This window comes from Anoplophora glabripennis, unplaced genomic scaffold (genome assembly GCF_000390285.2).
Source record: "Anoplophora glabripennis isolate ALB-LARVAE unplaced genomic scaffold, Agla_2.0 scaffold1, whole genome shotgun sequence".
Lineage (NCBI taxonomy): Eukaryota > Metazoa > Arthropoda > Insecta > Coleoptera > Cerambycidae > Anoplophora > Anoplophora glabripennis.
In genome coordinates, this window is record NW_019417028.1 from 3,010,765 (window position 1) to 3,024,238 (window position 13,474).

The 13,474-nt window shown below is 32.4% G+C and overlaps 1 protein-coding gene across 1 annotated transcript in view; it reads left to right on the forward strand.

Moving 5' to 3' along the window:
• Positions 1-13,474, forward strand: part of LOC108914367 (myosin light chain kinase, smooth muscle) — a 68,651-nt gene that overhangs the window by 3,583 nt on the left and 51,594 nt on the right. The window lies entirely within an intron of this gene.

Here is a 13,474-nt window from a genome sequence, read left to right on the forward strand (position 1 = left end):
TTCATTAGTTTTTTTAAATACAATTTTCTAATATTTATACCACCCCTCATTTATTTCCACCCCTCAATCTAATCGCAAGGATTTGCCCAGAAGTCGTAGACTTGTGCGGGAGAGGGGGCGGCATATTATTATTCAGTAGGCCGCATGTGCGCCCAGGAACGACTTACGTTGGTAAGCCAACCACCATTCAGTGCAGGGATGAGGGACACCTCATTAATTAGGAGGATAGTCAATTTCTTACATTGACCCAAGCGAACGTTCTTCCGCCCTCTACCTCTCTACGAATGTAGCTACAGTCTTACAGCGCGGGGATCGAACCCGCGACTTTGGCATTCATCGATTCAAGTACTGACACCTCTAACCGCTCGGCCACCGACCGAATACCGTTATTTATAAAACACCTTATATGTCCTGGCACATAATCACCTCTTCTGTAAACATTCCTTCAACGAAATAAAAGGTATTCGTTATAGCAAAAACACCTTCTGAATAGGTCTGGAAACTTGGCGGTATGTGAGTATATATTTCACATCCATCAATCCCATTGCACTTCTGTCCAATAATATTTACGCCAGCTCCACATCGTTACGACTTTCGCTTCGTAATAAGTCCTAAACGATCCTAAGCAAATGGTAGAGGTTAATAGCTTCCGTTAAAAATATCTTCCCAAACAAATACAACTAGCATACCAAGGTCCGTAAAGTTCTCCGCTTTGCACTTGATGGGTTTATTTTTAGTTATAAATATTCCCGAAGCGATTTTGATCGACGGTAGAGGTGCTTTTTTATTTCCGTCTTATATCTGGCACCGTCTGATTCGATGATGGAATTAAGCGAATGTATACTACTAAATATTGAACAGGACAGTAAATGTCCTTTAAAACAAAAGATGTTGCCCTTTGAGTATCGATACCCAGTTCATACAAAGCATTACTTATCCCCGTTTATTTGCAAAAGCTATTGTGTTGACGTCTCTCGATGAAGTAGCGAAAAGGGAAGTCTTAAATTAGAAATTCACAGATAAAATCACCTGTGTTTCAATTCGAGAACGTTGAATAGAAGGTTCCAATACATCTGCTACGCGGTCTAGATTTATTTCACGCAATTTCCACCTGTCTAGTTTCATGAAAGCAAAATGAATATCTGACATAACAATAAAATAATCCAAATTGCAAAACAAGTCCTCGATTACAAACTTAATATTTCTGAAGGCAAGAAGTGTATGAGTTAGGAGAAATATGTGTTCAGAATATAGCTAAGATGTAATTTGGAGATAGATACAGCTGTGGACAAAAAAAGGTTTCCAAAACCTTCCAAAATATCTAAAAGGGTTCATATGAGCAGTTTATATTCTTCTTCTTCTCCCTGGAATATTATTTTAAATATTAAATATGCATGTTTTCATACTTATTTCTATGGTTTAAGCAAAACTTTCCAAAGGGAAACAATTGCTGAATTTCATTCATTCACTGGATGAGTAATGTTTTCTCAAAACCGTTTAACAATTTAAATATAGTCCGACAAAAGTTTGTAAGTTAGATTATTATTTAATTTTTTTTTGGGTATAAGCCAAAATAATAAATTCAAAGGAAATGTAAAAAAATAAACTTTTTCGCCTACTGTTTAGCACAACTTAAACATAAACAACATTTGCGTATTGCATTCGCATATTTTTAGTTTACAGTGCGAAAATATCAGTTTGCTACACGGATGTAACTTTTTATATACAGTGTGTCCCCAGGATGGAGTACCGCACTCTTGTAAACTTTTTTATTGTTGATGTCTCGAGAAAAAGTTATTCTTGATAAAAAGTTTTGCTGATCTTGGGATGTTATGCATGGGCAGCAGCAAAACTTTTTATCAAGAATTATTTTGGACACACTGTATATTTATACAGGGTGTAAGAAGTTTGACTGCTATTATTTCAGCATGAGATAGAGTAATCATAAATGAACAAAAAAAAATTGTATAATATAGGGGCGTAAAATTAACAGTTTTCAAAATACAGCGAGTATTATTGGTGAGTTTCATCACAGCGTGCATAACCTAACGCTACACAAGCTGGTGCATACCACATGTGTACGCGGGAGACTTGTCCTATGGAAAAAATGTAAACAACTATTATTTTGAAACATTTAGTAAATTTCAAGACAATTGTTTTCCAGTTTTTAAATGAATAATATAAAATGTATCGATTTTGTAGCACGAAGATAGTGTTGTGCTTAAATTTTAGCTCGAACTTTAGTAATTATGAATCTTTTAAAACNGAGTACCGCACTCTTGTAAACTTTTTTATTGTTGATGTCTCGAGAAAAAGTTATTTTTGATAAAAAGTTTTGCTGATCTTGGGATGTTATGCATGGGCAGCAGCAAAACTTTTTATCAGGAATTACTTTGGACACACTGTATATTTATACGTGGTGTAAGAAGTTTGACTGCTATTATTTCAGCATGAGATAGAGTAATCATAAATGAACAAAAAAAATGTATAATATAGGGGCGTAAAATTAACAGTTTTCAAAATACAGCGAGTATTATTGGTGAGTTTCATCACAACGTGCATAACCTAACGCTACACAGCTGGTGCATACCACATGTGCACGCGGGAGACTTGTCCTATGGAAAAAATGTAAACAACTATTATTGTGAAACATTTAGTAAATTTCAAGACAATTGTTTTCCAGTTTTTAAATGAATAATGTATCGATTTTGTAGTACGAAGATAGTGTTGTGCTTAAATTTTAGCTCGAACTTTAGTAATTATGAATCTTTTAAAACAGAAACTTGACTTTTAATCAAATTATGAATTTGAAAAATATGTAATTAAAGTACCCAAAGATTCACGTCATCCAAATAATCATACGAATTAAAAATGAACTTATGGTAATAGTTTTATGTCTTTAGTTCATAAATTAATTACAAACTTATCAGCTATTTTTACTATCTTTCCATTTCTTAGTAGCCTCTTCAAAAAAAAACTAATTCATCATTTTAATTGAAATGATTATTTAAATTTCTTTATTATACTTTTACTTTTAAAGATGTTATCACCTCCTACCTTATATCAATTACCATTAATAAGCTACTCCAACCAAAAATGGAAGCCACACATAAAAAATTCACCTGTTTCGCCTCGTGTCCTTGTATGTACGAGATCGCGTTTGGGCAGAAGATCCTTTAAGTAAAAAAAATAGTTGTGTACTTGCCTAGTAATAGTATAATGATATCGCCATATCATGGAAACAACTACTAAACTGAGTTTACACCCAATTCAGTAGCTGTTCTTTACGAATATGCTTATACAAGTGATATAAATGAATGACAATTAAAAATGACGGGACGGACAAAAATATTTTTTCTGGCAAACTGTGCATAAACTTGAGAAACTATTTTTGTGCAGTGTGTATCTTTAAATAAATCAAAGGAACACTAATGTATCATTCTTAACAATTTTTGGGGTTTGAGCGAAGAAGAATTTGTTTACAAAATGCCTTTTGATTGCTATTAGAATTGTAATGCGTTTTCCAACATTTATTATAACTGTAACATGATTGTATGAATAAAATAGCCTTCCACATATTTTTGAAGTGAGAAAAATATTCTCCTATATCTTTGTCTATAGCAGATGTGAAAATAGAAAAAAAAAAATTACCTTTAGATATTATAATTCATGTACAATACCCGCGCCATATGTCTTATGACTTACGATTCTTTAAACTGAAAGCACTGGCGTGCCTTGCAAAGAAATGCAATATGAAGAGGCATTAGGTCTTCTATATGTATTTTTAATGCTTTAAAATGCGTAAGTTGTTACTTTAATTTACTTATCTTTAAGGAAATAGAGACGACAATCATTTGTATACAGGTAGTGCTCCAAAAATGGCAACTGAAAAAAAATGTTTCATTTTGGTAATATGAAGTAAATCCAAAACCATTATCGAAAGGGGGACGAAAAAAGTTCCTTGAAATTTCCCTAATATTAATTTGCAAACACACACATATATTAATCGACTTTTGAAAACTGTTGTATCTGTTTAAATATGTTGCTATATTTAGACCATCTAGTGAACAACTATTCAAGAATTTGTGGCTTGACAAATAATTACATGCCATGTCGATTAGGAGTGATTGATCACGCTTCACAGTTGAGCTGATATATCTTTTGTTGTATAGGATCCAATCCTATGTAGGTATACGGCGACGAACTTCCTTACAAGGATTGGGTGATGTTACATTAAGAACAAATTCCGTGAGGTTTATTTTAGAAACAATAAATGTAAATTAACAACTGTACACTTTCGTAAAAGAAGGAATCTAGACTATATTTTCCCAGTATTAAGAAAGAACATCATGGCATTGTAATTTCAATAATGAGATTTAAAAAAGGCGAGAGATAAAGATAAATATATCCAGAGACCTCAAATTTGAATTATATATTGAACGAACCACTTTTGAGGGAGAAACTACAACATCGATGCTCAGCTTTCAGAGGAAATAGAAATACTAACAAACTCGGAAAACCATCACTATGTTGTAGGAACCAGAAAACGAGGAAATAGGCATCCCACATATGTCCCACATATGTCTAGGCTAGATACAAGAACGGAACAGCCTTTCTCAAGATGAGACTACTTCAAAGCAACAAAGTATACATTGGACAAAGAGGAAGACATGTCAGCTCAAGCACAAAGGCACACAAGAGTCATATAAAGAATAACCACGAAGACAAATCAAATGGTGCTGAGCACAGAGCAGATTCAATAGACAGAAGTAGATAATATAGATTACTTAAATACTAAATTTTCTTTGATTTTATACCTACTTTCTTGAGAATCCTTCTTAATTATTAAACTTTCCTTGAGTCAATTCGTGCTCGTGCCATGAGAACTATCGGATATGCACAATTTCTGGATGAATTACTTATATACATTGATTTTGTACCTACTTTCCTCTATACCCTCCCTAAACAACATGCTTTCCAGACGCAATTTTGTGTTCGTGTACAGAACACAGAATATGCAGTACCTGGATACAGCATATTAACTACACAACTGTTAGTGTATCTAGTACAGATTTTTACATACTTTCTTGTGATTTATTTCCAGAGCTATTGCCTCATATCACGAGAAGCACTGAAAATATATCATACCTGGAGAATTACCTAGTGTATGATCTTGTACATACTTCCTTGTGAACCTCTCATAAGCATTAGATTTGTTCAGAGGAAATTTGTGTTGGTGTTGGGAAAATTATAAAAAATATACAATTTCTGGAAGATCAGTTATTACCGGTGTATCTACTTTCTTGTGAACTTTCTTAAATACTAAATTTTCCCTGATCTTCTACCTACTTTCTTGTGAACCCTTCTTAATTATTCAACTTTCCTAGAGACAACTCGTGCTCGTGCCATAACTATGGGATATGCACAATTTCTGGATGAATTACTTATATACATTGATTTTGTACCTACTTTCCTCTATACCCTCCTTAAAGAACATACTTTCTAGACGCAATTTTGTACTCGTGTCTTGAGAAGAACCCAGAATATGCAGTGCCTGGATACAGGATATTAATTAGACAACAGTTAGTGTACTTAGTACAGATTTTTACATACTTTCTTGCGACTTCTTTCCACAGCAGCAGCAAAGCACTGAAAATTTATAATTCCTGGAGAATTACCTATAACTTGTATGATCTTATACATACTTTCTTGTGAACTTCCCTTAAACATTAGATTTGTTCAGAGGAAATTTGTATTACAGTCAGGAGAAGTATCGAAATAGATTAATTAATGGTTTTTAGGTACTTCTTACATACTTCTTATATTGTTTTCATACTTTCCTGTGACCTCACTTTCAGCATTGGATTTTAACAGAAGAATTTGTGCTCCAGCTGTGAGAAGTGTAGAAAATGTACAATTCCTTGATGATTAAGCGTTAGTGGTATGAACTTAGTAGTAGTCTAGTGAGTCCTCGTCAAACTTTCCCAGAGACAATTTGTGTTTGTCATAGATTTATTATCCTTAAAAGTGGTGTTTTTTCTACTTTTTTTTTTAACAAGAATCTCATTCAGTCTACACAATAAAAACCCTCGGTAAAAATATCGACGTATTCGAGTACCTAAGTTCCTGGCGCTGAGTTATTTATCAATAAATTGATNGAAAAGTATCAAAAATATACAATTTCTGGAAGATCAGTTATTACCGGTGTATCTACTTTCTTGTGAACTTTCTTAAATACTAAATTTTCCCTGATCTTGTACCTACTTTCCTGTGAACCCTTCTTAATTATTCAACTTTCCTAAAGACAACTCGTGCTCGTGTCATAACTATCGGATATACACAATTTCTGGATGAATTACTTATATACATTGATTTTGTACCTACTTTCCTCTATACCCTCCTTAAAGAACATGCTTTCCAGACGCAATTTTGTACTCGCGTCTTGAGAAGAATCCAGAATATGCAGTGCCTGGATACGGGATATTAGTTAGACAACTGTTAGTGTACTTAGTACAGATTTTTACATACTTTCTTGCGACTTCTTTCCACAGCTATTTTGCCTCATATCACGAAAAGCACTGAAAATTTATAATTCCTGGAGAATTACCTATAACTTGTATGATCTTATACATACTTTCTTGTGAACTTCCCTTAAGCATTAGATTTGTTCAGAGGAAATTTGTATTACAGTCAGGAGAAGTATCGAAATAGATTAATTAATGGTTTTTAGGTACTTCTTACATACTTCTTATATTGTTTTCATACTTTCCTGTGCCCTCACCTTCAGCATTGGATTTAAACAGAAGAATTTGTGCTCCAGCTGTGAAAAGTGTAGAAAATGTACAATTCCTTGATGATTAGTTGTTAGTGGTATGAATTTAGTGGTTAATTTCTAGTGAGTCCTCGTTAAACTTTCCCAGAGACAATTTGTGTTTGTCATAGATCTATTATCCTTAAAAGTGGTGTTTTTTTTTACTTTTTTTAATAAAAATCTCATTCAATCTACACAATAACCACCCTCGGTAAAAATGTCGACGTATTCGAGTACCTAAGTTCCTGGCGCTGAGTTATTTATCAATAAATTGATATTTTTAAGGGAATTCTCTCAAAGAATACGCCGCTGGCGCGGACGCACACAAAGAACCGCTTGCCTAGAATACAAATGGTTAAATGTTTGCCGTTCCGCAAGAATATAGCTAGATTAATTCCCATATCACTGGCTGCTAACTACTGTTTCAACAGCGAGGGCATTCGTTCAACCTAAGGAAATAACGGTCCGGGACGTCACATCGTCTGCATTTTATTACCGATAGCGTTTTTGACAAATATAACAGTCTCGCCGATGACAGCGTCAGCGTTGCCATCCTCTCTTCTCCTGCTGATGTACCACTTTCACGACCAAATTAATATTCTATTATATTGTCGCCGTTATCGTCATAGTATACAGTTGCGTGTTTTGTAAGGCTGTCGGTCCGAATAGGTTTTAATTGAAAATGCTGTCTATAGTGTGTCGTGCTTGTTTATGATTAGCGTTAACGCTTAGAAGTTTATCCTGTAGTTTGTAAATTCAAAATGTATTTGGTTGGAGTGAGAGTTTGTTACTAGATGCGATACTGTTTTTAAGTGTAAGTTTTGAGGATTTTCAAGAAACAACGACAGTGCTAGCAGAGATTATAACGCGCTGTCCTTTGTACCGGAGGNAAGTGTAGAAAATGTACAATTCCTTGATGATTAAGCGTTAGTGGTATGAACTTAGTAGTAGTCTAGTGAGTCCTCGTCAAACTTTCCCAGAGACAATTTGTGTTTGTCATAGATTTATTATCCTTAAAAGTGGTGTTTTTTCTACTTTTTTTTTTAACAAGAATCTCATTCAGTCTACACAATAAAAACCCTCGGTAAAAATATCGACGTATTCGAGTACCTAAGTTCCTGGCGCTGAGTTATTTATCAATAAATTGATATTTTTAAGGGAATTCTCTCAAAGAATACGCCGCTGGCGCGGACGCACACAAAGAACCGCTTGCCTAGAATACAAATGGTTAAATGTTTGCCGTTCCGCAAGAATATAGCTAGATTAATTCCCATATCACTGGCTGCTAACTACTGTTTCAACAGCGAGGGCATTCGTTCAACCTAAGGAAATAACGGTCCGGGACGTCACATCGTCTGCATTTTATTACCGATAGCGTTTTTGACAAATATAACAGTCTCGCCGATGACAGCGTCAGCGTTGCCATCCTCTCTTCTCCTGCTGATGTACCACTTTCACGACTAAATTAATATTCTATTATATTGTCGCCGTTATCGTCATAGTATACAGTTGCGTGTTTTGTAAGGCTGTCGGTCCGAATAGGTTTTAATTGAAAATGCTGTCTATAGTGTGACGTGCTTGTTTATGATTAGCGTTAACGCTTAGAAGTTTATCCTGTAGTTTGTAAATTCAAAATGTATTTGGTTGGAGTGAGAGTTTGTTACTAGATGCGATACTGTTTTTAAGTGTAAGTTTTGAGGATTTTCAAGAAACAACGACAGTGCTAGCAGAGATTATAACGCGCTGTCCTTTGTACCGGAGGGAATCTTTATTTTTTATTATAATTTCTAGAGGTGAGACTACACGGTAAATATTTTATATGAGCATAATTATCAATGAGCGTCTAAAATACATCTGATGTTCTATGAAATTAATGGTACTTTCTAAAAAACGGTATACGCTTTCCGAAATAATATTTACAATTTTTGCAAATTGACAGTTTCCGAAAATTAACTATTTTAACCGATATGTTTCTATGGGGTCGTTTAAAACAAATTGTTTATGCTAGTCCAACACCAAAGAATATTGAAATACTAAAAGGCAGAATTACCCAATATCGCAGGAAGAAATTAGAAATTCCTTCAGACATCTAAGGAAGCAATTAGAAAGGTGTGTTCAATATGGAGGTGGTATTTTTGAAATTTGTTATCTTCATCATATTGGTTTGTTTACTTTTTTTAGCTTAATTGTTGTAATTATGTTCGTATTATTTGAAAATTACACTTAGATTAGACGTATTTTAGTTTTGTACTTTATTGCCTGTATAAAATATTAAATTTTTGATAACGCGACTCTCATTAATTTTTCAAGCAAAACCTTTTATCAAAAATGCTTTTTTTTCGTATCTTGCAAAATAAGGTATGTTTACTCTTACGCAAAATAACATTTTTGTTTTCGACCCACCCTGTACAATAAAATTGAAGTTCGTCATGGTGCTTCGTATTTTCTAAACAAGCAGAAACTTTTATCAAGAATGCCTTTTTGCGGTTCTTTCACTTTTTGGTCCATTTGTCCTCTTGTATACTCAATCCCCGGACATACTGTATGCAAGTACTAACTATTGTCTACAATCAAAAGAGACTTTTTTATTTTCGTTCCACAAAATATCGAAACAAAATATATCCTTCACTGAGAAAGCCTCATTAAATAATATTATTTTTTAATACTCTATGAAGCCAGTATTATACAATTTAGAATGTCTCTTCTCGTGTACCATCTACTATTGTCTACAATCAAAATAAGAGACTTTTTTATTTTCGTTCCACAAAATATCGAAACAAAATATATCCTTCACTGAGAAAGCCTCGTTAAATAATATTATTTTTTTAATATTCTATGAAGCCAGTATTATACAATTTAGAATTTCTCTTCTCGTGTACCATCTACAATTGTCTACAATCAAACGAGACATTTTTATTTTCGTTCCACAAAATATCGAAACAAAATATATCCTTCACTGAGAAAGCCTCATAAAATAATATTATTTTTTAATACTCTATGAAATCAGTATAATACAATTTAGAAGTTCTCTTCTTGAGTACCATCTACTATTGTCTGTATTCAAAAGAGACTTTTCTATTTTCGTTCCACAAAATATCAAAACAAAATATATCCTTCACTGAGAAAGCCTCATAAAATAATATTATTTTTTAATGCTCTATGAAGCCAGTATTATACAATTTAGAATTTCTCTTCTCGTGTACCATCTACTATTGTCCACAATCAAAATAAGAGACTTTTTTTATTTTCGTTCCACAAAATATCGAAACAAAATATATCCTTTACTGAGAAAGCCTCATTAAATAATATTAGTTTTTAATATTCTATGAAGCCAGTATTATGCAATTTAGAATTTCTCTTCTCGTGTACCATCTATTATTGTCCACAATTAAAAGAGACTTTTTTTATTTTCGTTCCACAAAATATCGAAACAAAATATATCCTTCACTGAGAAAGCCTCGTTAAATAATATTATTTTTTAATATTCTATGAAGCCAGTATACCTAATACAATTTAGAATTTCCCTTCTCGTGTACCATCCGATACAGTTTGAGCATAAATATCAGATTATGGTAATCTACTCTTGTATTTCATAAATAAAAGGGGTGAGTTTTAAAAAGTAAAAGTCAACCTATTCATTTATTACCTATAATTTATTACTTTCATTGAGTTTTTGTGTAATAATCACATTCGTCTGGTGTGCTTAAATGTTAGATATATATTATATATAAGCAATAAACAAACCAGTATATCTGTGAAATGATAAAGATTGTTTCTTTAGGAAAAATTCTCTGAAAAAGTTATTATACATATTTCCTTTCAAACTGGAATTCATATCATACAGTCCCTGGAAAGACGACCTACATTTATCCTTTCATATTGTCTGAAAAATTTAATTTAGAAATACAAGAGCCTTCTACGCAGAAAAAATGCTAGTCAAGGAAATATTTTACGTACAAAGATGTTTCTGTCACGTCGAGTCTAAGTACATATATTTCACAACGGAAATAAATAATTCCCCTGAAAATTCCTTGAGAATTCCCAAGTACATTTTTAAATTCTTAATTTGTGATATGTGCGATGCGATTAATTCTAGTATATTCTGGATTTACTACTCACTACTATCGGCCGCTGTTGGTACTGCCTACTTAGCAACGTAATAATCCATGACATAATTGGCAATACAGATGTTCCTAAATCTGATTTTCGATGAAGACATCGTTATCATCATATTTTGATATTATTGTGAGGAATTCCCATCAAATATAATAAACAAAAATATACAGTATTTTCGCAATAAAATTATAATTTTTCCTGTATTAGGTGTAATAATACTATCAATAATAACATGTAAACATTTTGACAATTTAATGTAACAATGATTGATGTAAAACAGCTATTCTTGGAAAAGAGCCTAAACAAATAAACATTATCTGCCTTATATAATTAAATTCTTAAGTGTGTAACAAATTTTCCTCACATAAAAGTCATTCATTCTGAATCTCCCAAAGTTCCTAAACAATTTATTTATAAATGTACTTCTTTGTTTGCTTTTATATTATGTGAGACGAAGAGTTAATTAAAAAATATTGTGATATAACTGACATTTTATTTAATATGCTATAAATTTTAGTACAAAAAGCCTTAATTAATCAAATGTCTAAACCACCAGCTTTCAAGATGTAGAATGTTGAAATTTAATGAAAATATCAAATTTATTCAAATATTTCTGAAAATTTTGAAGTAGATAAAAAAATTGTATTTACATTTCAATTAGTGAGCATTGGGACTAAAAGGAATTACGTTGCAGCTTTTACAATATTTGACCAATTCCGACCAATAAATTTTGATTAGAATTAAAACAGATTCCTGAGATTTAGTTTCTGATATAGTATGAGTTAATTTATATTGTTTCTAAAAACATAACTAAAGTCACATAACATAATTAAAGTTACTAAATGTCAAGCATAATGATAGTAAATATTAGAAAGTTTGGAAACTTTCCATTAATGTTTTGTTTTTTTCATCAGTAGATCAATTTTCGAATCGATCGAATTTCGAATAAATCAATCAACAGATCCAGATCAAGCGTTTCTATATTAAAAATAATGCAAAGCTTGATTTACGAGATACATCTTTAGAGACGTGATAGGAACTTTTTTTGTTTACAAAGCGCTTAGACTTGGCATTCTCTAAAAAAAATAATGTATAATGATATATCGACCTTGGTAAGAGCTTTGGTTAAATGTTCCTTTAAATTATTTAATCTTATTTGAAAAACTAGTTTAAATTAATATCGACATTTTAAGACAACTATTTAAGATTAGTTTTCAATATATCTACCTGTGAGTGTAGCCTCCTGCCTTCTGCAACCCGTTTTCACTATATCAAACTGGGGTCACATATATTGACAAAAAATAATATGTATATATATATTTTGTTTAATAAGAATTGCAAAGATCATTTGGTACCCATATACAGGTCTGCTCGCTCAGTTGAAGAATGCGCGCGCGGACAAACGGCGCACAAACGCAACCATACTGGGCGACCGGCCATAAATTTCAGTTGTTGGCGAATTGCCTAACAGTGCAGTGCAGCAATGCGGAATTTGATGTGATTCAGGTAATTTTAATTTATTATTTATTACTTATTTATTTTTACTTATTTACTTACTTTACTTATTTTTACTTTATTTTTACTTTATTTTTACTTTATTATTATTATTATTACCTTCTATTAATCATCGTATTACAATTGCGAAAGGGAGAAATAAGAGGGATATTTTGTTTACTAATGCTATTACAACTTGGCATTTTTTAGACCTTTTGAAGACCAAAACGAAATACCGCCGGACAATATTGAATTAGTACAACCAGTTGTTGATGAAACAGATTTAGAATTTAAAAATAAAGATTTACGTGTTCATGCGTCTCATTTTAAATATTTACGGTTGTATAAAAAAGGGAAAAAATGAAAAAAAATCAGATAATGAAATTATAAATAGAAGGAAAGACTATACCACTGAGGGACATTTTTGTAAAATTTGTTACGTCTTTGAGAGAAATGAGGATATTAAACAAAGCTAATGAGTAAATCCAAAAAAGCAGCATCTAGTAAACTATGTCCTAAATCATAATATTATAGAAATGAAAAATAAACATCTGAAGAATTGACATGCATGAAGAAGGTATCTCTATTACTGCAATTTCTCTTCCGTATGCCCTTCCATTTTTTTAACTAAAATTATAGGAAACATAACCGGGACAGTACAAAAGTCTAAGCAAAAGTTCATTACAAAATCTTAAAACACTATAGAGTTAGTATTTTGACATCATAGGTGACACTTTTCGTCGAGAAATGTATATTATTACAGAAAAATGTTTTTTTTAATTTCAACGTTGTTGCAGCTGGACAAAAACTCATTTGTCCGATGGTCCAATTCAAATTTGAAATATTTCGCTAAGTTGTCAGTGCCAATAACGGCCAATAATAGCGGCTAATCGCTTAAGTGTAAATATATTTTTTTATAAAAAAAATAAACAATATTCTTTCATCAGTCAGTAGTCACAGGAAAACACAATTCCCCGCCGAATCCTACTTTTCAACACGCACTGATGCCTAATCTTAACAAAGCTAATGATTTATCTGGAAAACGTCGACTCA